We start from the raw sequence: 13,940 nt of genomic DNA, 5'->3' as shown, positions 1-13,940 counted from the left end.
CCAGCACGTGAGAGCTCTTTCCTGCCGGTGGCTCTATTAATGAGCTAGCAGATGTGAGAGGTGCTGGAGTCACCACTTAGAGGTAGGCAGTGGTGAGCAGGGTGGCAAACATTCATCCCATCATCCGCTCCATATGACAGCGGTCACCAAGCTTTTGCCTGCTGAAGCATGAGACCAGCAGGAATCTAGGTTAAAGGATAATACCAGCAATATTGAGGTTTTTTTTTTCCCAGTCTTGCTCTAGTGCCTCTTTATGCTGATCCACTGCTGACAAATGGAGTCTTATCTATTGCCTCAGCAGAAACTTTGAAAGGAAAATTACTTGAACCAATGTACAGCCACTGTGGAAGGCACACATCATACTGCACACTTACTCAATGTATGTCATTCTTCCTTTACTTTCATAAAATGTAATATGTTGCCTCAGAACTTGGAAATGAATAATCTCCAAGTAGTATTAGTGGCTGAACAAGAGGCAAGTCTACTCTGTTGCATTTAAGACAACATTTCCCCATACATGACAAATTCAGTCTAAATGAGAACAAGAAAAACCTGTTTCTGTATATTGGCTCCCTGTAATTCCAATGAGCATCTAAAGCAATCATTAATTTATCAATTATTTAAGGAATAGAATTGATCTTGTGTTCATTGCAGTTAGCACTCATTCAGAAAATTACAGACCATACATGCACACACAAAAACTTAAAATGTTGTTTTTCATAAACTTCACTATATTCACTGAATAGCCACATATCAGTATTTATAGTTGAAGCTCATTTGCAATAGTCGTCCCTAAATGGGCTATTATTTAAAAAAAAAAAAAAAGAAATGCATGCACAATGTATTAAAATAGATACTGATCATGGTAAAAGTGCAAGTAAAAATGCTGGAACATTTATGAAAACATGCATCAAATGCATGCATTAAATTCAAAATGATACATTTAAAGTTTTCCTTATTCTCTGACCAGATTAAGTTGTTTTGTCCACCATTTAAAAAAAAAGAAAGACATTTTATAATTCACTATGGATTCATCCTGAAGAACTGAGCCAGAAACTGCCCAAGGCACCTCATACCTTTTGAGCCTCAATATATAGGCAATGATATGTTTTCATTGGCAAATTTGATAAAGTTATCAAATTTAGCATGCCAGTGGTGAAGTCTGTTCGACTTGCAATCCAAAAATGTTATTGCATAATTAGATATATCAAATTACTTTTTGTACCAAATGTTGTCTATCAAGGTTTTACTACATTACACACATTTTACAAATGTGAAATTGCGACTTAACAGTTTCTGATAAGTGTAAATGTATTTCAGTATTGCATAAGAACAACATATAAAGAGAAATCAGTTTTTAAAATTTTATTTGATGTACCAATCCACTGACTGAAAGCATATTGACAGTTTTGAATTATTGTGTTTTAGTAGACACGAGTATTCAGACTTTGCATTTATACGTTGTCAGTGCTCTGACGGTTGTGTGGAAGCTTGAAAAAATACCCTGTCTAGCATGCACGTATAACAGTATTTCCTGCATACATCTGGGAAAGTGCTTCATGTCTGATTTCATGATGAATGCTGACATCAGGCTGCTCATGCTGAGTGCATATATTTTAAGAGGAGCCAGGACAGAATATTACAATGTTACAGTATTTTTAAGTGACAAGCTGGTAGGTCACTTCAAACCACTTTGATTACAGATGATGGTTTACCAGCAGAGCCTCATCACAATGAGTTTAGGAAAAACTTCACAGCTGGTGTGTTTCTTTACTGGTCATACCTTGACCCAGGCAAATGCCATCTGCTATCCAGCTCTAATCTTTGCACACAGATAACAACCTGTCCAATAGGAAGTTAGAAAATCAATAACAATATAATGGACTTTGTTCCACTGAATCACAAAATAAGAACACTGTAAGGTGTACAGTGTTAATGTGTTATCTACTTTGATTAGGCTCTTCATTTCACAAACTGTGCAGTCCTTTCAGATTATGGACAGTTGCATCATACTTTGCCTTTTTTTTAGACACTGAAAACAAACTTTCTTCAAGAGAGGATGTGTTTATCCCCGGAAATCAAATGTATCAATCACTGCATGGAACATGGATACTTGGAGACTGCTTTGTTTCTGGATTTCATCACCCCTGCCAAATTCTTGGTTTAAATTCAGCCATCATCCTCCTCCCCCTAATATCCCCTATTAAGCCCATTAGAATAAAGACATTAGTTATGTAACATGCTCTCCATGCATTGTTTACTAGCTGCTTCAAGCACAGGGCATGGCCATCCATCTTATTATGAAGCTCAAATATCTCCTGCCTCATCAATACTACTCATAATTATTTCCCCACTTTGCTTTTGTTATTTGGAAAGGTTACCTTATGTCAAACCTCTCTCTCCCTCTCTCTCTTTTGAGGCTATTATGTCATTTGTCTATTAGCACAGGAAAGGGGACACTGTGAAGTACTGACCTGAAACATGAGTGCACAGTAATTAATTTTCTTTTCTGATTCTCTGCTGTTCCCATCGCCCCAATCAGTGTTTCAAGTAGTGCACTCAGCACAGGGCTTCACAAACTTCCAAACTGTCTCAAAAGTTTGCATTTGCTGCCTGCGTTTTTGACACATAAGACACAGTTATTAATGCATGTCCATCTGGCTCTGCTATTGACAGGCATACTCCCTGGCTGACCAGATGCATGTCCAGGTGGCCTGATAAACAAAGCATATCAGAGACGCTAACAGCACAGTGTTTGGTTAGTTGTGGGATGAGAGGAGAACGACGAGATGACTGGTTCTCTCTGGCCAAAGATTAGCCAATGATGGAGCAGCTTTACCCTCACGCTGTTGGAAAAGGTTGGACCCCCCGATGGTGCCCCAGAATGCTTGTACAGTATTGTGTGTGGCTGTGATTCTTCATTGTATAAGCTTTTCCTCCCAGCAGAAACATGTTTGCTTTTGCTGGTATGAACACTTTGTACGGAGTGCTTGGACGAACACAAGCATGTTCAGTCATTTCCGAATTGTGTCACTAATCAACAGATCTTTTCCTGTGATGTTTTTGGATTTTAGTCACCTATGAAACATCTCTCCCTGTCAGATTTACTGGCTCGTAGCATTAAAAGGAAATGAGTATTTAATTTATTTTCATGAATAATTTTTCAAAGATCAGCAGGTTTGCTACCACCACAATACCAATTCCATGAACACATGAGACAGACAGAACTATTACACCAACAGAATAGGGAACAAGAACATGTAACAAATTCACCATGACTAATGGCTCTGTGAGTAATCCAACATGCTGTCAATCATTACTCACACGGAGTGCACTGTCTCCACTCTCATTGGTCCGAATGTGGCCATGCTGTGCGCCTCTTCAAAGCGCAGTCCCGTGACTCCCATCCTGAGGTGAAAGAACAGGGCCGACTTGTGTGTACGGGAGAGGAAGAAAGGCAGTGATTATATGGACAGGGGTTGTTCTTGTCGCTGGGGTCACGGCCACAGACCTGGTCACCCCACTTTCAAGTAGTCCCCGCTCAGGGACGGTAAACAAACATGACTATGAATACAGGTGATGGCTGCATTACACACGGCTGTTTTGACGCCAGAGGCCCTGGATGGTGATGCAATGGCACAGAGTTGTGATCTGCTCTGATACTACACTCCATCACTGTAGTGTTACTTTCAATTAGACTAACTTTGCAAACCAATACGATCAATAATTTGTAGTTGACTCGAACCCAGTAAAATTTGACGTGTTTTTGACTTCACTTTTTAAAATGAATTTCTGAGGCTGTAGAGACGGCCCGGTGTGGGTGAGAGGGTATTTGTTGCATCTTTGATGACACATTTGAGTTCATGTTTTGGTTAACTGTACACATGCATTTTCAGGTTTTCCAATAAGGAAATGAATTAGAGAACTGAAGTATTGCTTCATGATTTCCCCTTCCAGAGAAGTGTGTGTGTGTGTGTGTGTGTGTGTGTGTGTGTGTGTGTGTGTGTGTGTGTGTGTGTGTGTGTGTGTGTGTGTGTGTGTGTGTGTGTGTGTGTGTGTGTGTGTGTGTGTGTGTGGAGGGAGGTGTGGAACTGGTTGCAGAGAAACAGCACTAGAGGCCTGAGAGGGTAAGGTGAGAGCCCCAGTTACTGAGTAACCCTGAGCAACAGTCCCATACTCACCTTTCCCCTAATAGCCCTTCACCTTCCCAACCACGTGAAGTGGGCCTGTATGCTGACTCCCCATAGTGTGCACTCAAACACACACACACACACACACACACACACACACACACACACACACACACACACACACACACCAAGAAAACTTGGCCAGTGACAGAGAGTCACAGCAGTACACAAACAAACACACACATAGTAGTATTTCCATCACTTAAGAGGACATTATATTGACTTCAACTCTTTTGCCTAAATGAAACCTTAACTTGCTTTCTAGAGTCTGAGTAAACAGATTTACATCCCCACAACATGAGGAATATCTGGACCACACACACACAAGCAGAATAGCAGAACAAGCAGAGCAGTAGCTCAAAAGTGAAGTAATTGTAATTTTAAATGTCTCATTTAAACATCAGAAATCATATCACCAGAATAACTGTAAGGTTTCACTGGGTTGTAGATCAAACAATGACTCAACACTTCTTGCCGTAGGCGCCATTGGGCCATAAGCACCTGACTATTGCGAGTTGTGTTGATGCGTGTCTTTTTAATTTATTCATTTGTTATCAGCAGTTGTTTGAGCCTTTTTGACACAAATGCCAGTGCAAAGCAGTTGCCAGTCGCATCTTTTTATCAGATGGATTCTCAGTTTGTATCCTGAGTACATATCGAAAGCATTTATCAGATTCAGTGCAGTGAAAATGCTTGGCTTGTTCTTTTTTTTCCTCTTCTTGTCTCTGCAGTGTTCTTTAGAGGCCAGATAACGACTACTGACTGGGTGCAGAATGTGCATACCTGTCAGCAATTTTTATTGTGTTCAAGTACAACTTTTTAAAAGAAAACATGAGGTGATGCTAGTTTTTTCAGGATAGCTACTGCTATGTTTTGAAGAACTGTAGACCACCTTCCATCTCCAGGTGCTCCCATTTTCATCCTTCCACTGACATAGTGCCATAAACAAAAAAAATCACAAAACATCAAAGCTATGAATGCAAGCAAACCAGAAAAATCTGCATTATGATCTCTTTTTTCACTTTATCTTGGATCTGTGTCAGAATTAGCTCCTACGTTTTTATTTTGAACATATACGACATATTTGAACATATTTGTGTCACATACAGTGTTGCTGTAGTTACTCGTAGGGTTTTTTTTCTTAAGTTTTGTTCGGCTTTAAAGTTCAACATTACTTTGGTGAGCATTAACTACAGTTGAATATGGTTGGATTGAGAAGTGTGTGGGAATGTGTGTACCACTGTGTCAACAGAAAGCCACTCCCTCCCATTGTAGCAGCTGAATGAGTAAGATGTCAATGGAAAGTATGAGTCACTAGACCTACGACTCACAACAATAATATTTAGCATGAGTAGGGAACTCAGAGCAGTCTGCAATAGGTAGATTGGTGATTAGTGGCCTTATACGCAGACTGGGAGTGGCTGTGACAAAAACTGCTGGCCTGACATCATTAATCCGTCCCAGCCCACACACTCTACACGCCAGACTGGTAAGGGAGGTACTGGCTGAAAGACGGGCTGCTAATTCAGTCCAGGGTGAAGAGCAGAACCAGAGCGATCCAGATCAGCCACACTGAAACCTTCGCCTGTTCCCTCATCATGGGTGTGACTGTGAGCTTTCTTGGTAATGCCCCGTCTCAAAGAATGAAAAAAAAGAAAGAGAGAGAGAGAAAGAAAAAAAAGGAGTGTGCTTTCTCACACTACAGAGTTCATTCCTCACAGTAATTTACATTCTTTGAAGCATTTGAATGAGTTAAGTAAATGAATCATATCAGTAGGAACATGTAAAAATGTAGCCTCAGGAAAAGTAGGCTATATTTTATCATTTGGTTGCAATGTTTTGCAATATGGCCCATCACTGTTAACAAGATAGTCTTATGCCATTTTTATGGAAAATTGGATGGATATGTTGTTTACCGTTAGGGTTGAGTAGTCTGGATGACTCTGGATGACTGAAAGAGTCACGTAATGGTTCTTGTCTAATTTGTATTTTCAACATTATTCACTGCATGACAGCCTTCCTTTAGTGGATAATTTCAAGTTTGGAGGAAGAAGTAGAGAGTACTATTTTATCACAGTGTGAAAGCACAAAAAAAAAAACATCTTCACAGTTGTGGTGTTGTGGTGGTTGTGAAGGTGAAGCATTCTTTAAGTGGTTATCAACCTATTGAGAGATCTGACACACATATACATACCACTCTGTTGTTTATTTCCAAAAATGAAAAAAAAGAATTTCAACTTTATAAGTGACTAGTCATGAAGAATTATCCCTTTGCAAATTGGCGTTTTATTAAAGTATATAAGATCAAACAGAAGTGAACTGGAGAAAAGACAAAAAATATCAGAAATCCAACAGAGAAAAGAAAAGTATCGAAAGGTATGCAAAATAAAAAAAACAGAAATAACATAAATAATAAAACAATCTATGACCCAAAATAACACAAAATCCAAGAAAAAGATGCTTGGTAGCAGGACTGACAGTTTGCTTTTGTGATGTGCAGTGCAAAAACACGACAGCCACAGCTTCTTTCCTCGAAATAAGGCAATAACAAAATGAAAAGGACATTGTGACTAACCAGCACAAAGGAAAAATAACTTGCATGTGTGACTGTTAGCTGTAGTACGGATTAAGCTGCACTTCTCTCGTCACAGGAAGAGCGCAGTAATAATTATCTACAAAACACTGCAGAAAAGTCCTCATTCAAAATAATTAGTAAAACTGAAATCTCATGACAACAAATGAAAAGCTAAATCTGCCTGGAGGCCAGTTAGAAGAGCACAGAAAACCGTTCAATATTCTGATATTTGTTTATGGAATTGTTTTATTCTACAAGTGCTTTCTTTTCTTCTTCTTAGAGACTCTGTGTGAGATACACGCTTGAGTATTTATGCTGTACACAAAAAAATTGAGTAATCACTCAAATTCACAAATCTGCCCATGAATCACTACTGCATTGAGGTTGAAGCTCAAGTTTGTGCTGTTGACTCAGAAAATGAATCATGGAACCTGCAGAGAGCCCAGATCATCTGAGCAGCTGTCCCAACAAGCCGGGTGCCGGGGCCAGATCGGTCCCTGTTTTCACTGAGGGGGGGGGGGCTTAGAGAGATCTGAAAACTTTCCACTGAATGCTTTTAAATGGTCACTTTGAAATCATGCAAGCAAATCAAATCCATACAGAAAAAAACAACCTTTGGTATTTAACCTGAGTGCACAGAAGCAACAAAAGTATGTTATTATTGAATGACTGGCATGGTGGGTAAATTCTCTAACCATTTCCTCCCATTCATACGTCGAAAGGTCTTGACTTTCTCTTAAGTGATATCTTGGCTCAGACATATGAAGTATTCCAGATTGATCAAGAAGTAGGAAACTGTGCTTGACCTGAAATAGGAAATCACAGTAGGAAGTTAGATAAAATTCAAGAATGGAATATCAGGCTTTCACAAAACACTTTTCCACTACTTGTCCTGCAGTGAGATTTATGTGGATTTGTGCTGTTTTTGCTGTTACCTCAACATCCGTAAAGGCAACATGCCCAATTATCAAAATGATCTGTTTTTAAAGCTTTTGTCTCACAAACCTTATTTTCATTGGATTTTATTTTGCCTGTTATGCAAAGTCTATTCCTCCCCAAGAAAGGAAAATGATCACTGTGTTATGCTTATATTGCTCAGACTTTGCAAAAATGCAGGATTTATGACACTGTGAGTCCAGAAGCTAGTTTCTAATTACATTTTTTGTGTGAGATGAAAGAAAAAGTTGTTTTGAAGGTATAAATTATGGTTGTCGTGGAAACAGTGTGTGATTTTAGCTTGGCGCTCTCATACGTGGGTGGCCCAAACATGTGAGTCAGCAAAACGGACCACTCGGATTGCATCTGTTGTCACGATATGAGAGAGATCGTGAACTCTTTCTATTTTTTTTTTTATTCCCTTAAGAGCAGCCTTTCTGCTGGTATAATCCTCAAACCCAGTTGTCTGCTTTGGTTTTCTCCAAGTTGCAGATCACAGATGAAGAGATAGTCAACCAAAGAAAAACCAGAAGCAGGAGCAGGAAAATACTGCTTTATGCAATAAGAATGCACACTGGGATGTAGTACAGCCACACAAATCGATTTTTGCTCCATCTAGTCTCTTTGATAATTAAAGTGCTTCAAAGTAGATTCCAGTATGAAGCTGTCTTCAACACATACATTTTTGCTGCTTTGTTGGACTTTATTTGAGTCCACTTTCTTTTCTTCATATCAAGACACTCATTCATTCATTTAATCCTTACATACTATTCATATTCTGACTAATAATTCGTGTCTACACCAATTTACATTCATACATTCCCCATCAGTCATTAATATATGTTTAATTAATTATTCTTCTTGTCCAGTAGAATAATTCATAGAATATGATGAATACAACATGTTTGAATGCTAATGTTTGAACTTTTTAAATCTACACAGGCCACATTTGTACATATGCATTTATAGCAATGTGTATCAGCTGCACAGAATTTTTCTTTTTTTTTTAAATAATGCACTTTATTTCTATTTTTGTATACTGTTGATCACATTAAGAAAAGTTTGGCTAAAAGGAATTTGTATAGTGTGTTTTTACAGCTCTCAAATGTAAAACGGGTCAAATTTAACCCTGAACAATATGTAAGGGTTAACGAGCAACCAGCTTTACAGGCAGTTCTTATAAGCAAATAGGCATTTAAAATATCCCTAATCCCATTGTTTATATCCATATGTGTCTTCTTCCCTACCTACCTGTTCATTGCTACATTTCTGGCTGTGTTACTACCGCCAACTGTGGATCAGTAGAATAGCATGAATGCAGCTGCAGGAATGCGTATCGCGTTACCTGCAAGGTTTATCCTGAAAACAAAACCGAGACCCACTTGTAAAAAAAAAAAAAAAAAAAGCACTGCTCCAGGGCACTACTAGTGGTCAAAAACTCCACAGGGTACCTTTAACTCTCCTTTCAGATATTACAAGTATCAAATACAAAGAAAGTATTAAAAATACAAAGCTGCAAAATAAAACAAAAAACATCACATCCAAGATTAAGGGTTAAAATATCTGCTGTCACTGACTTTAACATCAACGGGTGGAGGATTATTCTGTGGAGAATTTGTTAAATACTATAAGGCTAAGTGTTCAGTTTTAAAAATGATCTTCCTCTCCTTCTGTAAGACATTATAAATATTATTTAGAATCAAAGAAACCTTTGATTGAAAGAAGGTGATGGAAATAAGAGCCCGTGGAGGCAAGTCACCTTTCCTCTTTTCCTCTAGATAGTGAAAAGACCAGGCCACTGATGAGCTCTGGGAGTCAAACCAGCAGCTGTAGCCTTCCACCTGCTCCCTGGCTCTGGCACCTATGGGAGCAGGTCTGGATCACGCCTTGCATGCCCCAGGAGATGCCAGGCTATAGAGAGCCTTGTCCAGACTTGCCAGCTTACAGGCACACTGACTCCCACTGTACAGGTCAGGCCTGTTTTCCTTTGCCTTAGCCTGGAGCCTTGTATGGGATAATTAGCAAACTTTCAAGGATGAGTGTAACATTGGATTAACTGTAGCACCTGAGCCACCATCATACCGTATGTCACCTTGTGTGAGAGGTTGGTAAACGTGTGAAACTGGTCTGAAATCTTTCTTCCAAAACCAAATTCTACTTCTTCTGACGTTTCTGTTTCTTGGTGATTTATTGTCATCTGTAACTGCCAATTTGGTCGCCTATCAGGAAATGAATACATTTGTTTCTCACGTGTAAACAATCCAACAAGTCTGCAGTTTTAAATTTTATTAATCAATGGATCTTATTACAGCTGCTCAGATGACAGATGAACATTGGAGGGTCTTGACATTAAATTTCAGCATTAGCTAAAAATAATAACAAGATTTACATCTGCCACAGGGATTCTTCACTTCATGCTAGGAAGTGGTAGTTTTTCAAGGCTGAAAGAGCTTTCTCATTTTATATTTCAGATGAAGTTGAAATATAAAAATATCACTCAAATTGGAGGCACAGGTGTTTGATAAAGGAATGTATGATAACACTACCAGTTGCAATCAACATCATCACCACTTGAAATACTATAAACCTCTTGTGAAATCAACACTTACTACCAACAGGCCATGAAACAGCTTCCCCTTCCTCATTGGATCTGGTCTGACAGAGAGCACAGAGAACAAGCTTCCCACTCTTTCAAAATCCACCTGATGAATGTGTCGTACTGTAGCTCCCTGGGAGGCATAGGCCTTTGGGGACTAATAATGTCTGTCAATCATACTGTAATAGCCTCACAAATCTGAAGGTGAGAGACATTAGTGAACAGCCCTGACAGATCCATGCAACTGCTCCTGCAAGAGTGTGGCTGTGTTACACCGGGCCTGTGGGCATCAGCTGGGAAAACAAGCTGAGACTGATAACAGATCAGGCCCACATTCCACCCTGGGCTTTGCTGAGGGACAAGGCAGACCACCAATTCTCACACACTTCTCAGGAGCGCTGATAGTGGTTAGCGTGGGAGTAAGGGTAAGGCCTACAGAGGTGCAGGGTTGGCGGTATTTCACAGAACTCTTCTGCTTTGATACGTATCTCATGTCACAGCCAGGTTGCGCACAGCCGCGTGAATGCCTCTGTGAGAGAAGAAAACAAAAACATACATCTCACTGGCTTTATTCGGTGTCAGTTTTAGGCCAGTCTGTTTTTAATAATCTGAGGAATAGTTCAGCACTGAAAGGTCCAGGCGCTGACAGACCTCCCGCCTTGCTGAGCAGGCTCTCTGGGTCCATGCTGTGCAGGCCTGGCTGCGCCCGGCTGGACGGCTGAGTGCAGGTTGCCCAGCAGGCTGTGTTGTCTCAGCATTCAGCCACGGATGATAGATGGAGCTGGAAATGCTCCCAGAGAGGGGGTGAGCACATGTGTGGCAAGACGTGGCAGGTGGTGAGCGCTGACTTGACAGCAATTAAATGTACAAATCTTTGATTAAGCTCATGGGAAGGCAGTCATTAGCAACAGTGAATCGGCTCTCCCCCAGCACTCACACACACATGCAAAGCATCTCTCTCTCTCTCTCTCTCTCTCTCTCTCTCTCTCTCTCTCTCTCTCTCTCTCTCTCTTTCTCTCTCTCTCTTTCTCTCTCTCTCTCTCTCTCTCTCTCTCTCTCTCTCTCTCTCTCTCTCTCTCTCTCTCTCTCTCTGTGTCTCTCTCTCTCTCACACACGAACATTCACATACACATGTACAGGCACACATTTTTCGTCTCAAGTAACACTAACACTAATGTATGACTTTGCTGGGTTTCAGCGACTGTTACATTTGTCACATTTTAAAGAGTCAGATATTAATGTAAGTTTCATGTCACTTTCTGTCATATATTTGTCTCTTGGACACACCATAGCTTAAGGCACTCATACTGTAATGAGAAAAAAAATTGAGAATTGCTTATTTAAATTTTATTCTTTTATTATGTACAATACAATCATAGCATTTCTGTGTGCTGTTGTTTTTTTCTTACTGCATGTTAGTTTCAATCATCACACCTACATACTTATTTTTATCAATGTGATACCACCGATACAGCTTAATAATAGTTCTGGGAAAGAGAATGGTCAGACAAATATGGTTGTAACACAGTTATCTAGTGTACTAATGTACTGGGCAACTTATGAAAGTGAAACCAAAAGTGACATTTTATTTTAATCAATTGCATTGTAAAAACATCAGTAGTACAATAAGTCGGGTCAGTAGGTCAGTGTTAAATCAGGAACTTTGATTTTTATTGTAATCTCTACATGAACCTCCATATACAGTTGGATTCTGGACTTGTTTCAAACCTCTTTGATTGCTGGTATGTTTGGCTCATACACTGTTGTAAAACTTTCACGCGTCATATCTCCATAACTCAGCAATAAAATGATGTTTTAACTGATGTGAATGTTGGCCAAAACTTAAAATATAAAACCCAGATTGAACAAAAAAGGTAGTACATAAAACTGTGTTCAGCTTTATGTCTGCCTCCATTCATCAGTACTTTGTGTATGATACTGTAAATCAGTTCTGGTAAATAGGCACAAAATAGTAGCACTCGTCCCCTCATAGGGTTAACATGTCCTGTTTGTACATTTCTTGCCACAGCCATCCACTCAATACAATACCACTCAATCTGAATGCACACCAGGATAGGACTTTGGATGAAAACAGTGATGTGTACTCTTGACAGTGTGTTTTGAATTTAATTCTCAGGTCACACAAGGTCCTTGCCACATGTGGCAGTGAAATTTGTGACACTGTTCAAGATGTGTCTTCTCACTCGTGATGCCATGGAAATCCCTATACAGGTCTCACGGCTGGTTAAAGGATACTTGTTTTCTGTATGATTAATTTGGCTTTGGCTTCAGTTACCTAGAAGTTCAATCGAATTGTTTCTTGATGTGAAACAGGTGACAAAATACATTTGCTGCCCTGAAAAAACTGGACTGCTTTTAATGTTTTATCCAATCAGTTTCAAAGTCTTTATTATCATTAACATATTAAACCTTTGGTACTTCTTGGATAAACTTGTAGGAGCTTTTTGGTTATTTACAAGTGTCATGTTTTTATTAAATGACATAATCAGACAATGACAGGGGCTTGATTTAATCAACACTGGTGTATGTGTGTATGTGTATATTATTATATTATTATAAAAAAGACATAAAAAAGAAAAAGTACTTAATTTTTATAATTGTTGTTTTTCATGCTAACCATTTGGAGCATCTTAGCCTTTTGTTAGCTATTTTTTAAATTTGTTAAAAATGCTTCTGTACATTTTCCTTTCTTCCAATAATATTAGCCTAAAACTCTTAGTCATCCGTGCATATTAAGCCATACAAAGCAACCCCATCAACCAAGTAAGCAGGCCTACAGTAATCAACAAGAGAGTGAGTTGAAAAGTTTGCTCTAATGCAAACTTTTTTAACGCTAATTTTGCTGGGCTTATTTTGTTCAAAGTCATAACGTTCCTAATCCAACCAGACATCACTAATAATGAAACTGGCCTAAACAACACATATATCATATGACTTGGTGATTCATAACTAAGAACCCAAAAAGTATAAGAAATTCTAATTCTTCAGTTGTGTATAGTATTAATTTATCACAAGCTTTCTTTAAGTCATCATTGGTCTTTACTTGACAGACGTACATTCATCCAGCAGTCTCTCACATGAGAAAAAGGTGTCACCTTTACGTATAGTGTATCACACACCTAACAAGTCCCCTTTGAGTTGCCTTTGGCTTCCTGTGGGACCGTGATAATTGCCATCCTCTCCCCTGCTCACTAGTGAGAGCGAGTTCATTCCCTATATGCCTAGGCAGTGCTGGGTTTGGACATATCTCACTGTCTATATCCCATAATCCCATTGTCTAGGAAACACAGGAATGCTTACAGCTTTACACCTGACAAGCCTCCAGTGGATTCATTCAGCACTCAGTTGCCACACAGGATTACTGAACATAAATCACAGCTCAGAGAAAAGTAAATGCTTTCAAACATCAATGTGCAGTGTGCACTCTGTGTCTTTCACAGGTTTTTTAGGCACAATGTATCTATTTTTTTTATCCAAAAATAATTAATAAAAGTGGATGAGTGAATAGAAAGTAAAAAAATAAATTAAATTGCCTAAAAGTTCAACAATTTGATCATAATAAGTCTTTCTTATTTAAAACAATGGGCATCTTGTTTCAGAACAAAGCTCTTCATCCTCAATG

Source organism: Scomber scombrus, chromosome 5, assembly GCF_963691925.1.
Source record: "Scomber scombrus chromosome 5, fScoSco1.1, whole genome shotgun sequence".
Taxonomy (NCBI): Eukaryota; Metazoa; Chordata; class Actinopteri; order Scombriformes; family Scombridae; genus Scomber; species Scomber scombrus.
This window is presented reverse-complemented; position numbering follows the sequence as displayed.